The following is a 14,074-nucleotide window of genomic DNA, read 5'->3' as shown; positions in this document are numbered from 1 at the left end:
AGTTCGAATCCCAGCGCACACCTCGAACTTTTTTAAGTTATGTTTTAAGCAATTATAATATAATTCAACCTAGAAAGATACTCTTAGACATATGCTGTCTCGGTCTATTTTTTTGAACTTTTAAAAGGGAGCAATGCTTCAACGGTGAAGGAAAACGTCGTGAGAAAACCTACATAACTTGAGTTCTCCATAATGTTCTCAGAGGTGTGTGAAGACCACTAATCCGCACTGGGCCAGCGTAGTGGACTACCGGGTTAAACCCCTTCTCATTGTAGGAGGGGACCGGTGCTCTGATGTGGGCCGGTAATAGGTTGATATGATGATATTGATGATGCAAGCGCCTTGTAGTAGTAGTACCAAAGAGTAGATTTGTAGTCTACCATCTACTGCGATCACCAACCCGTCACGTCTGACCAAATAGATAACAACAACACCCAGTTTAAAGGTAGAACAGACTGCCAAGTGTAAGATTTCGACGACGTCCCTGGTCCCGCAACGTCCCGCAACGGTGAGTGCTGTAAATTTAACTTGGAGGTCCTGGGTCCGACTCCCGGTAGGGCGATTTGGTGATTTATAATTTCTATGAATTTTCATGAATTTTTATGAATTTTCTCCGGTCTGGTCTGGCGGGAGGCTTTGGCCGTGCCTAGTAACCACCCTAACGACAAAGACGTCCGCGAAGCGATTTAGTGTTCCGATTTAGGGTATGGCTACCATACTCTTTAACATCTTAGACTACATCATCTCGTACCACGCGATGCAGTCAAGGTTTAACTTGCAGTGAAATGAAAAAAACTTTTTTTTATTTATTTAATCGCTTGTCGTGATTATAGGCATTCCCGATGGGTGAGGCCTTTAGTCCACCAGTGGACTGTTGTATGCTGTTGCTATTTTTACAAGTTTTAGTAATGAACACTAATATTTACGTGTATTAATTCGCAACAGATAGTAGTAGAAGCACACAATGGCGTTTTAAAGGTATTGAATTTTAGCAAGCCCAGTTACCTATCTAAAGGATTAATTTGATTTGTCATGACCTCTAAAAGAAACCGTTCTTATTGTACCCAATAGATATATCTACTAGATATACTAGATATACCACGACAATACACACATCGCCATCCAGCCCCAAAGTAAGCGTAGCTTGTGTTATGGGTACTAAGATAGCTGATGAATAATAATTTTTTCTATGAATATAATACACATAAATACTTATAACATACAGATAAACACCCAGACACTGAAAAACAATCATGTTCATCACACAAACATTTCCTAGTTGTGAGAATCGAACCCACGACCTTGGACTCAGAAAGCAGGGTCGCTGCCCACTGCGCCAGTCGGCCGTCAAACCCAATGACATAAAATATCAACTTATCTTTGAAAAACACTACGATTAAACAAAACTCATCGATTATATCCTCTCTAAACGACGTGGTCCGTTTTAAACTCACTAAGCACAGTGGCGAAGAAGGGTTTTATAACACCTATGGTTTACAGATTTTCTTCATCAGCTATTTACTAAAACACCCCGTCATGCACTGGCATTTAATGATACCTAGATGTAGGTAATTTTTAAAGCACCTATCTTTAAATAAACGTTTATAAATGAATAAATAAATATACTACCACAATACACACATCGTCATCTAGTACCAAAGTAAGCGTAGCTTATGTTATGGACACTGAGACGACTAATGAACATTTTAATTAGGTGTTTTAGTAAAAGCTACTATAGTTTAGGGGGTTCGTAAACTGGCACTTGAGATATGAAAAAATATATAAATTCATTTTTTAATGAACCATAAGAAAAATGTAATATATGATAATACAAACACAAAATACCACACCTTGTGGCAAGAACCATAGACAAGTTGGGTTATATGAGTTGTCTAGTGAAAATCGGTGGTGAAAGGTGAATGCGTGCCTAGGAATCTTCTTTGATTAGGCGTTATTAACTTAGGCATTGCCTTGTCATCGTTAGTGCAATCGGACACTAAACTCGGATAAACATTAAGCACCCGGAAATCATCCCTGCCGGATTAAGAAAAAATTATTTCGTTATGAATGTAAGCTAAATTTTCATAAAATTAGCTTGCGACTTGCTTATAGTAGGTACCTACTCGGTGAAAGGTTTCGGCCGTGGTTAGTTAAACGTTCCGATACGATGTCACATAGGGATCTATTTTAAATCTTTAGGAATCTTAACCCTCTCTGTGTATATAAATTGGAAATAGCTAAATTCAAAAGTAGCCTCAGTATTTCCAAAAACTTATCAATGTACCACGTCATTATGAGCTGCGGCGAAATCGTAAATTTAATTTTCTCCTACAAAAATCGAACTTAAAGTTGCATAGTTCTGGTCCAATGTGCATTCGAATTTAATAGAATCCCAGAAAATAACAAAGTAAAAGAGAATTATAACGTGTTTATATATACTTTTAACAAATATTCAAATAATAAAACGTATAACAATGTAAACGATTTTTTAAAGTAATATAATATAATAATTTTTGTTATTAAACTGTCCGCTTCTCTACTACTCAATTTGCTGCGTTTTACAGGGTTTTTTCATTACAATTGCTTTTGATTATTATGAACAAGGTATGCGTAATGTGATGTGAAATGCAAATGAATTGAAATTGAAAGTTTAATAAAACGTCTGTAGCTAAATCAGGTTAGCCCGCTGTCCAGTATAACCCGCATCCTAGACTGCATCATAACTTACCACCAGGTGAGATTACAGTCAAGGTCTAACTGGCAAAATAATGAAAAAATCATAAATGCCTTTTTTCGTCTGTGTCTAAACATATCTTCTATCCTTTTCTCACAGAAATAGAAAGAAACAGATGTGCCGAAGTTTGTTTTAGTTTCAGTGCCCACTGCGCCCGAATCAGAATAGACGCAATTGTTTATTTTAAAATAGACACGCCTAAAAATTTTACAACATGGCAACCAGAAATATCCCCGTGCAAGTAAAGACGGACATCTCTTTCGTTTATTATTCGATTTCACGGCTGATGGGTACTGTTGCTGAGTTATTAACACGGTAGGTAACAAACACAAGGTCAATGCTAACACTAAAGTACTTTAGCCATATAATATAACAGATATTAATTCTGATGTGCATATAAATAATATTTCCATTGTTGTTGCTTACTAATGAATATTTTCATTATTCGTTAACTCAAAACGAAAGCTACTAGGAATGCAAACCTAACATGCTCTGGATTATGAATAATCCTACAAACTTAGTTGGTAATTTCCTATCTCTTATTGCAAAGTAATTAGTTAGAAAATATCATTTCCAAGCTGGAATTCAATACTATATTGATTCAAAAATAATGTTAATATTGTATAATTGTATCTAATAATATAAACAACTTTAAATAAACAAAGTAAAAATAATTAGTAATAGTGACATGGTAATTTATATTTCTATCTCTTATTGCCATTTGATCCAAAGAAAATTGTTAGAAAAATTCATTTCCAAGCTGGTATTCAATATATATATGTAGCTTGCGTTATGGGTGCTAAGATGACTGGTGAAATTTTTTTTTATGAATAATATAGATCAATACTTATAAAATACATATAAACACCCAGAAACTGAAAACATTCCTGTTCATCACACAAACATTTTCCAGTTGTGGGAATCGGACCCACGGCCTTTGACCCAGAAAGGAGGTTCGCTGCCCACTGCGCCAATCGGTCGCCGCTATATATTGATTCAAAAATAAGTAAATGTTGCATAATAATATCTTATAATATAAACAGCTTTTTTGTAAATACTGCAATTTCAAAAAACTACGGACAATTAGTAATAGTTACTGGCGTACGCGTCACAGTACCCATCAGTCGTGAAGCGCTACCTTGATAGTTGAGTTAAGTTTGGTTTAAACTAGTAAATCAAGCAGTCGGAGTGTGTGCACAGATATTAGCTCCGTCAATCGCCCCATTCCGTTTCACAGCCCATAAATAAACCCGGCTCAAAACATGAACACATATGCAAAAAAGTTTACACAAAAAATGGCTTAAGCGTTGCGTTTGGACAGCGGTTCTCAACTTGTTTTCAGTAAAAAAACTTGCTTCATCAGTGTGGCGTAAGAATATAATAGAATAGAAAAACTTTGTTGCAACACAACACAACACAATAGTAAAAAACACAAGGAAACTACTTATACTAATAGTACTTAGTGCTAGGGTGCAAAGGTGGCCTTATCACTAAAAGTGAGAAGGATAAGTGATAACAAGCTTTCATGTTTATACAAAAACATTTCCCGAACCCACAACCTTGGACTGAGAAAGCAGGGTCGCTGCCCACTGCGCCAATCGGCCATCAAATAATAATTACCATTGAGCGGCACATTGCAGGACGTGCCTCAATTATTACTTAAAAACAATTATATACCTACCACGTATATTAAAATAGTTTGAGAACCAGAGACCGAGGTAATTTCAAGTGGCCGAGCAATTCACTTGTAGAAAACACTACACCCTCGGGCCGAAAACCGTTCATTGGCCATTGACTGCCACTTGTATACCACAGTCTACATTACAAAACAGAAATATCCACAGACTATAAATACAGATATATCACACGGCTTTAAGTTAGTACACGTATTTAAATTGGCATACTGTTTATGATATTTGTTCTTATATAACACTAGCTGCACCTTGCGAAGTTCATCACATCGCGTGCACGGATCTCCTCCCACAATGACAAGGGGTTAAGGCCGTAGTCCACCACGCTGGCCCAGTGCGGATTGGTGGACTCCACACACCTTTGAGAACAGTATGTAGAGCTCTCAGGCATGCAAGTCTCATCACGTTTTCCTTCGCCGTTTACCTACTCTCAGTTAGCACCATTGTAAGCAGTGAATGTAAAGTCATATTTAACGACAAAGGCTGCGATATACATTATTGCAGTGGTAAAGACAAGTTGACAGTAGGATGAACAAGCACACAAGAGAGAGCAGATTACGGAAGGAAGAAATGATTGTCTATAGTAATACAGTTCCTGTCTGCGCCATAGGCAAAGCACCATAGATGGGTTGCGTTCAATTACAACAAAAACGCACAGAACTTAGAAACGCACAGAACTTAGTGTGTGCTGGGATTCGAACTCTTCCCGAGTAAAGTCAGCTCCTACCCAATGCGCTATCACCGCTTCAACACTCGCGACTTACTGTACTGACTTACTTATCACTGTACCCATTACCTTGCAATAAATAAAAATTAAAGATTTAAAGGACTTAAAGTAACTATGTTAATCTCCGTCCTTTAAACTATCTATTTGCCAGAAATAAAAGTTATTGTTTGTTTAAGTGGGACGTGAATGTAGGGCGATTTTTCGTGCAAAAATAATACGTAGTAAACCACCCTCGGGAGTTTGATGTTTTTTCTTAACCAAAAGAAGCCTGTGTTATTCTACGTCCTTTCAATTAACTCTTTGCCAAAGATCAAGTCGATTTGTTTCTCAGTTAGGGCGTGAAGGGAGGACAGATAAACAAACACTTTTGCATTTTTAATTTAAGTAAGGATTAGTCAGGAAACATGGATGCAGTATCTACCTACAAGCTCAATATAACTCGAGCTAAACTGCGGGGCGTGGTAGTCAATTAGGTAATGAGAGACATTACTCAAAATCAGACATTTTAGGTAGTCCCATTTAAATAAATAATAGATAAATAGGTACGATAAAACAGTAAAGAAATAACGGAAAATAAAATTACCTATATGTATTTTCTTCATCTGTACACTCTTAATCGTGCACCAATGCGGGTATACAGTACGTGCCGAGTCTTTGAAGTAGTAGGTGCCCGCCCTTCAAAATGTGTTGGCAGTCAAATATTTGCGCATACGAACTTAACACATAGAACGTATTTCCCCGTATTTTCCCTGTACTCAATTTAATAAACATCACGGCGAGATTATTTAGTTAGCGTGCTAAGTTAAAAAAACAATTAAAATGTTAATAATGAAGAAAAACCTTTTAAAAAAGTCCTTAATACAGTGTTTCCGTGTTGTAAATGAGTGGGAGTTACAACGGGTAGGTTTTCGTGCGCTTATAAAGCCCTGGTAGGAAAGAGGAATGGTTACATCTTGATTGCACACGAATCCTTGATTTTTAATATACGTACTATAAATAATTTCTAGGTTCTGTGAATAAAGAATAATGTTTTTTTAATCTACTACAAGTTAGCCTTTAACGTCAATTTTAGCTGGACGTAACTCCATATTGGTAAAAGCAACACTTCCCAAGGCATCCAAGGAACACCTGCAAAATGCCGTCTTGTGTCCATGTATCCGTCAACCGAAGGCGTAGGTTTAAGCCTCATGCGCCTGTAATTACACCGGAAACCACGCCCTTCAGCCCTTCAGTCACACCATTACTGTTTTTCAGCAGAAATAAGCATGGCGGCAGTACTTCCCCTATAGCTATGCTACGACTATAAATACTAGCGCACCTGCGCGACTTCGTCCGCGAATGAGTCGACTTAAAAAAAACAGTCGTATGTCCAATATAAATGATTCCGAGATTCCAAAATAAATTAATCCTAGCTTGATCGATTTATCGCCCCCGAAACCTCCTGTATACTAAATTTCATGAAAATCGTTGGAGCCGATTCCGGGATTCCATTTATATATACACAAGAATCGCTCGTTTAAAAATATAAGATTATTTATTTATTTAGTACCAAAATAAAACTAAACCTAAACATAGGAATGGGCATGTGTAACGTTTAAGTAGAGCAAGCAGAGTTGTAAGTAATAGAAGAGCTTTTTGTGACAGAGCTTAGATGCCTGCCGCTGCTAACGAGGAAGTGGTACCACCAAGCTTATTTCTGCCGCTAAGCAGCATTGTTGCAACGCTGTGTTCCGGCCTGTAGGGCGTGGTTGCCGGTGTAATTACAGGCACTTTAGTCCAAACACCTACGCCTAGGTTTATGGACAAGGGCAGCATGTTTCAGATTCCTTGCATGTTTATAATCGATAGTTTTCTACTAACCTTGAGCAATCTGCTTATTCCGTCAATTATAAATATGAAAACATAATACCAGGACATCATATGTGTAAAGACATTACTTCAAGAAGCCCAGATGTAATGTGTTAATGAATGCAAATTCGGAATAAGGTTCTTTCCTCAACCGATGGATCTCTAAAATGAAAACCGTCATTACAGTACACGTGTAGCCATATTTGAAACGCCCCGCCCCGTTTTATGGCCACCACGCGGTTTCATATCGCTAATGTGACCAAGTTTTAGAAGCCTGCGGGATAATGCGATTTTTTATTACACTATAAGTTAGTCATCACTAAATCTATGATGGTTCTTGGCTAACCTGTTACAGATTATGACTTACCTAGGGGGGAAGGGGAGGGCAGCCGTCCCTCCCTGGACAACTCGCAGAAAATTTATGAACTCGCTTTATCACTAATCGAAGTATAAACAGGGGTATGTGCTAACTTTTGAAGAAAGCGCGCCGTAGACGAAGGCAAAATGCACGGTGCAATTGCCATAAAAAACCGAGCAGTGAGCAAGCGCTACAATCGCCATCGTTACGACAAGGGCGGTCAAATTTACTTTTATCCGAAAAGCAGGATCATTTGCGGCTGTTTTCGTCAGTAAACTATTGCAATCTTTGGTTTACCCTACACAGTCTACTTATTTTCATGAAGATTTCTGTGATTAGTGTGTATGAAAAAATAAATATAAATAAATAAATAAATAAATAAATAAATATACTACGACAATACACACATATAATAATAGATCCGACTTAGAAAAATCTAACTTGTCCCCCCCCCCCTAGGCCAGAAGCTGGGTACGCCCATGGCAGTTATATTAACCCGAAACCGAGACTGTATGATAGCTTCGTAATCAAAGAAAACAAATGGCCCCCAGGAGATTTGTAAATAACTGTAATAAACACGGGCAACAACTAATATTTTATAATTCATAAATAACACTTCTATTGTACACCACATAAACGTATAGAAAAATTTTAAATAAAAATTTAACGAAAAGTATACAATTTGGCGGCTACTACGCTACATTGAAAACGCCCCGCGCACCCGCGGAATGTGGCTAGCTCACAAACGTTTTCCCATTTTATTGTGAATGCTTAGAAATTTAGAGGTTAAATAATTACTGTCAAATGCTAAATGATATGAAGTGACAACCCGTTTGCTCGAGAAACCAATCTAAAGTGGAGTGGTTTCTGCTGCTTCAATATTAGTCGTGTACACGGTTTCCGTTTGTTTTGAAAACGTCTTGTTAAAAGGTTACTATAGAGTAAGGCTAGTCTGTAGGTATCTTCTATTGAAGGTTGAAAATTGCAGGTGGGCGTAAACTAAAAAAAGTTCGTAAAAGTATAAAAATAAACATTCAAAATGTAGTTTACGACTCTTGAATCATGACCATTTTATATTTGATCCTGCCCGTAATGTATGCGACAGTCGAATTCGTCGTAAAAGTAACAAAAGCTTGAGGTAATAAAATATTTTACTTAAGGCCAGTTGAAGTCATAAAATGTTGCAATATTTTTAAGTGAGAATTTTATAACTTGTAATATTATAGGGAATTTGAAAGATCAAAGATTAATTATTAATTTCGTGATTCACTTAGTTCGTTATTCTTAGCTTATATCCCACTGCTGGGCATAGGGCCTCCACATTAAGTCCCAGCAAAGTCAGAGTCAAATATTTCTTTATTCAAATAGGCACATAGATGGCACTTTTGATGCGTTGATAATATACAACATGTGTACATAGCATTGAGTAGTGATGGCGATAACTACATTCGTAAACATACAACTAAAGCTGCGAGGGTTCCAAATGCGCCCTGGTCTAAGAAAAAGCCCACGACAAACTTTTTGATATTAGCATCGCACATTGTCATTTGAAAATATTTAAGAAGCAACCTGGTTAGAGCAATGACACCCCATACCCAAGCTTTTTTATAGTTTACGTAATCCTATATACTATAGTAGGACTTTTATATAAGCTTTCGCTTAATACTAACTTTTTTAGAGACATCCCCAATATATCAACCGGAAATTTATGCTTATTTGGTGTAGTCTAGTGTACTGTACTGACACTAGCAATGAGGATCGTGTATATCTTTTGCCCATGGTTCCCTGGTGTAAAAGTAGAATGAGAAAGAAATAAGTTTATACTTAAGTACATAAAAGTAGTTTTGTTCTCTAATTAAATATGGTCTGTGAAAAGTGGGTAAAGAAAATGATACACATATAAATGATTTCTTGCGAAAACAAGCTCATTTTAAATCCCTAAGCTAATTTTGTGCCCAAAATATGTTTTTATTACAACTTATACAATTGATGAATTTCTTTATCAGAAGTAGCTTGAAAAGATGCCACAACACAGATTAAGAACCCTAATTCAGCTAGTGCATGCTGTGCATTGTGTCCATAAACAGTGAAAACGCCCTGCGTACATCTCACTTCACACCGGCAGAAAGTTTCTAGCTCACAAACTTTTTTCCTTTTCCCTATTTCTTGGAACATTAGAGATAACTACTGGAACATGTGGATAACATTTGGAACATTAGAGGTAATATAACTACTGTCTAAATAGAATGGAGTGACTAATGCACCGGTTCGAAAAACACTACTAAAGCGAAGTGCTGGGTGGAGTGGTGGTGGGAATCTGTGTCTTACAAGATAGAATAATGATTGTTAAATTTTGAAAAGAGCAACACAGCAGTATCTTGCCGGCTTCTTCTCGGTAAATCTGCCTTCTGAACCTTTGGTAACCTTACCAACACACTTTATGTCTTAGAAGTGATTGTATTAAGCCAACTTATATAAAATATAAATAAATATACTACGACAATACACACATCGCCATGTAGCCCCAAAGTAAGCGAAGCTTGTGTTATGGGTACTATACTAAGATAGCTGATGAATATTTATATGATTAATATACATAAATACTTAGAATATACATATAAACACCCAGACACTGAAAAACATTAATGCTCCCACACAAACATTTTCCAGTTGTGGGAATCGAACCCACGGCTTTGGACTCAGAAAGCAGGGTCGCTGCAAACTACGCCAATCGGCCGTCAATAATATAAATTATATATATATATAATAAAAAAAAAACTATAATTGTTTTCCCTATAAGTCTTTATTTTGTAATCGAGTAGCGAAGTAGAAAGTACCTAGTCGATTCTGGTCGAATCAGATAGATATTGAATTATCATTTTCTGTTTTATTCTATTCTGAAAGTCATGGTCATCCTAGCTCTAGGCGTGTACGTTGAACAATTACTACCACGGAATCACAATAATTTTGATCACATAGAAGATTTTTATTAAGTAAATATATCCTTATCCTACTTATGTATATATATTACAATAAATGGTCAAACCTAGTACCTAGGATATTCATTCAACGACTACACAAAAGTGCACCGTTTTCGAGTTATTCATTTTTTTAATTTAAATTCGTTAAAAAAAACAATACTGTTTATCATTTTTTTTCTTGCTTTTGCACATCCTCGCCAAATTGTATACTTAGGTTCGTCTTGTGAACTAGTTATTTAAATTATTTTCTCTGTTTTTATGTGGAGTGCAATAAAAGTGTATCATGCAATAAAAGTGTCCAAAAATCCGTTCATCCTATTTAATAAGATCTAAAACAACACAATATTCAAGTATTTTTAGGTTAGGACTTTCAATGGATAGATTAATTCATTAAGCCTATGCCTCAAATTTATAAAATATTTATTAGTAAATTTAAATAAACTCGTTTGAGCATGTCACATTTAATTTGAAAGAAAAATACCGTAATCTTTGTATACTCATTGTGAGAAGACAAAGAAAATTGTTTACTAATGTTATTGGCACCTACTTATTAAGTCATCCAAAAACATACATTCCACAAGGCGGGAACATGACGGAGCGATGTCCGTTGACACTTGTCCGTCAAAAACTACAAAAACCATATCGGAAAGAAAGAATAATGATCCATAACAAGTCCAGAGTCGAACGGCATTCGTATTTCGTAGGGGCTTTGATCGATCCAAACAATGCACTAAAAAGAACCTCCCGATGCTAAAAATCTCGATCGGTGCCCGATAAAGAACCTTACTGTAGACAATATATGATACTTTTTAATTGTATGCTACCTTGCCAGTTGCCGCTCGTATTGTATGCAATGTGTTTCAAAAAGCGAAAATCGCCACGTCACCATAATCAATCACCATTTAAAATATCGAAAATGATTATATTAATTCTCGGGGCATTATTTGACTAAGCCCCCTAACAATGGATGAAATGAGTGCTTCGGAAAGCTGTAGAATGAAAAAGAAAGAGTAGCTCTATGGTACAGGATGACATGTCAATTATAAGACCATCAATTGTCGTTGGTTTTTGTGGCGGCGTCCGCTTCATAGACAATTCGGAGCCTTTACGTTGCGACCAGACGTATTATTATATGAGGCTTTTAATTTAATTACTCTTTAACTTGTTTCTTAAGTGCATATCTACATCATCGTCATATGCACCAATGGACTACTGCTGGACTTTATATTGGCTTGTGTCCAGCGCCGCCCTTCATTTGATTATTAATAAGTCATTGCACGTAGTTGCACTAGTGTTAACTACGGATTGTAACGAATATTTTAAAACATATGAGGCGCTAAGGCGCTAACGTCTATCAGTAAGGGGTACCTTAGACGGAGAATATTATGGAGAACTCTAGGAATATCAAGGGAACAACAGCGAAAACACCGTTAGGAAACATGCAAGATTCCTAACGATGTTTTACTTCATCGTTGAAGCAAGAGACATAGGCTATCACCGCTTAAGTATGCTAATGAAGCTCTTTAGCTCTTTTTCTTCTGCCATTCGTTACAATTAGGTATTTCGGTTGGAATCGTATTTTTACTGAAACAAAATATAGCCAATGCTAGTCGCTAAAATATAGCTTTAAAATATTTTAGTGTAAGAATTTTGTATATACATATATAAAAAATAAAAAAAGTAATTTTAAGTTTATTTATAAATTATTAACAATAGACATACATTACCTTCTCCTTTGTAATAGGGTTCATTACTGTTTGTCCATTCCGTAGAAGTCCTCTGATTCTCAAATTTAAAAGTAAAAATACAAAAGTAAATACAAAAATAAAAAACACAACTACATAGGTAAATCCCGTGGCGTCGTATGTTTTCCATAAATATATTTTATGTACGTTTCAGTTGTACTATGGTCATCATCATATCATCATCATCATCATATCGATCTATCACCGGTCCACTACAGGGCACGGGTCTCCCCCCAGAATCAGAAGGGGTTAAGGCCGTAGTCCACCGCGCTGGCCCAGTGTGGATTGGTTGGTGTGAATTGTACCATGATACGCATATGTGATAACTGGTCCATGTTTATCATTCCAACCCATTATCTGAGTCCGATTCCCACACCTGGAAAATATTTGTGTGCTGAACATAAATGTTTTTCAGTGTCTGGGTGTTTATATGTATATCTTAATATATATAAATCTCCTGTCACGATGTTTGTCCGCGATGGACTCCTAAACTACTTAACCGATTTTAAATTAAATTGACACACCGTGAGCAGTCTGGTCCAACTTAAGAGATAGGATAGCTTAGATCGTTAATTATAGTCGCAATTTTATTTTATTGCAAATTATTTGTCTATTTTTAATTGACAGTCACATGTTACATATATACTATTATACTCATTTAAGGCTTAGCGATACTGAATACTTTAAAAACAATATCAAACGCAGACGAAGTCGCGGGCAACAGCTAGTTATATATATAAATCTCCTGTCACGATGTTTGTCCGCGATGGACTCTTAAACTACTTAACCGATTTTAAATTAAATTGACACACCGTGAGCAGTCTGGTCCAACTTAAGAGATAGGATAGCTTAGATCTTTAATTATAGTCGCAATTTTATTTTATTGCAAATTATTTGTCTATAATTAATTGACAGTCACATGTTATATATATACTACTATACTCATTTAAGGCTTAGCGATACTGAATACTTTAAAAACAATATCAAACGCAGACGAAGTCGCGGGCAACAGCTAGTGTATATTATAAGTATTTATGGATATTATTCATTAAAAAATATATACAGTCATCTTAGTACCCATAACACAAGCTACGTTTAATTTGGGGCTAGATGGCGATGTGTCATGTGTGTATTGTCGTAGTATATTTATTATTATTTTTTTTTTATTGACGTCTACTGCTGGACATAGGTATATAGGTCGTTGGAGGTCGACAATGCGATTACTATTGCACATCGGAACCCCTAAGTCCATCGGATCTCCGAGATCAGCATTGCGACTCGTTGAGCGCTAACTAATTCGGATTGGTAGAAAAATGCATAATATATAGTTTACAGTCCGCTTAACCGAATCAGAGCAGCATGGGGGCTTTATGCTCTTAATGTATTGTATACTAGCTGTTGCCCTCGACTTCGTCTACATTTGATTTTGTGTTTTGATGTTGCATTCAATTTAGTTCTAGATCTAAAATAACTTAAGTATTCAGTATCGCTAAGCATTAAATGAGGGGTTTGCTGCTGTCCGCTGAGGAGTTCTGTCCTCTATCTCCAACCACATCCATCAGATCTTCACAAAGTTTGGGCAAAATTAAACACATATAATAACTTCTATAGTACAAAAATAATAATTTAAATCGGTTATAATTTGTCGGATTTATGGTGTAAAATCGTCAAACACTTTCATCTCCTCTCCCAAAAGAACCGAGCTAAATGTCGGGATAAAGGGTATCCTATATTACTTACTTCTAACCCTTCCAAGAATATGTGTACAAAGTTTCATGAGGATCGGTTAAGTAGTTTTTGCGTGAAAGCGTAACAAACAAACTTACATTGACATTTATAATATTAAGTAGGGAAGTAGGGATAGCGATAGGGATAGGGATTAGAGAAGTGGCTTGTGCTCAACACTAAAACCTAAAATCATTGATTGTCTGGGGCGTCTGGGTGTTTATCTATATATTATAAAGCAATTATGTATCTTAATTTCAAAAAT

Source organism: Pararge aegeria, chromosome 19, assembly GCF_905163445.1.
Source record: "Pararge aegeria chromosome 19, ilParAegt1.1, whole genome shotgun sequence".
In the NCBI taxonomy this organism is placed as follows: Eukaryota; Metazoa; Arthropoda; class Insecta; order Lepidoptera; family Nymphalidae; genus Pararge; species Pararge aegeria.
The sequence above is the reverse complement of the archived record's forward strand: the minus strand, read 5'-3'. Positions refer to the sequence as shown.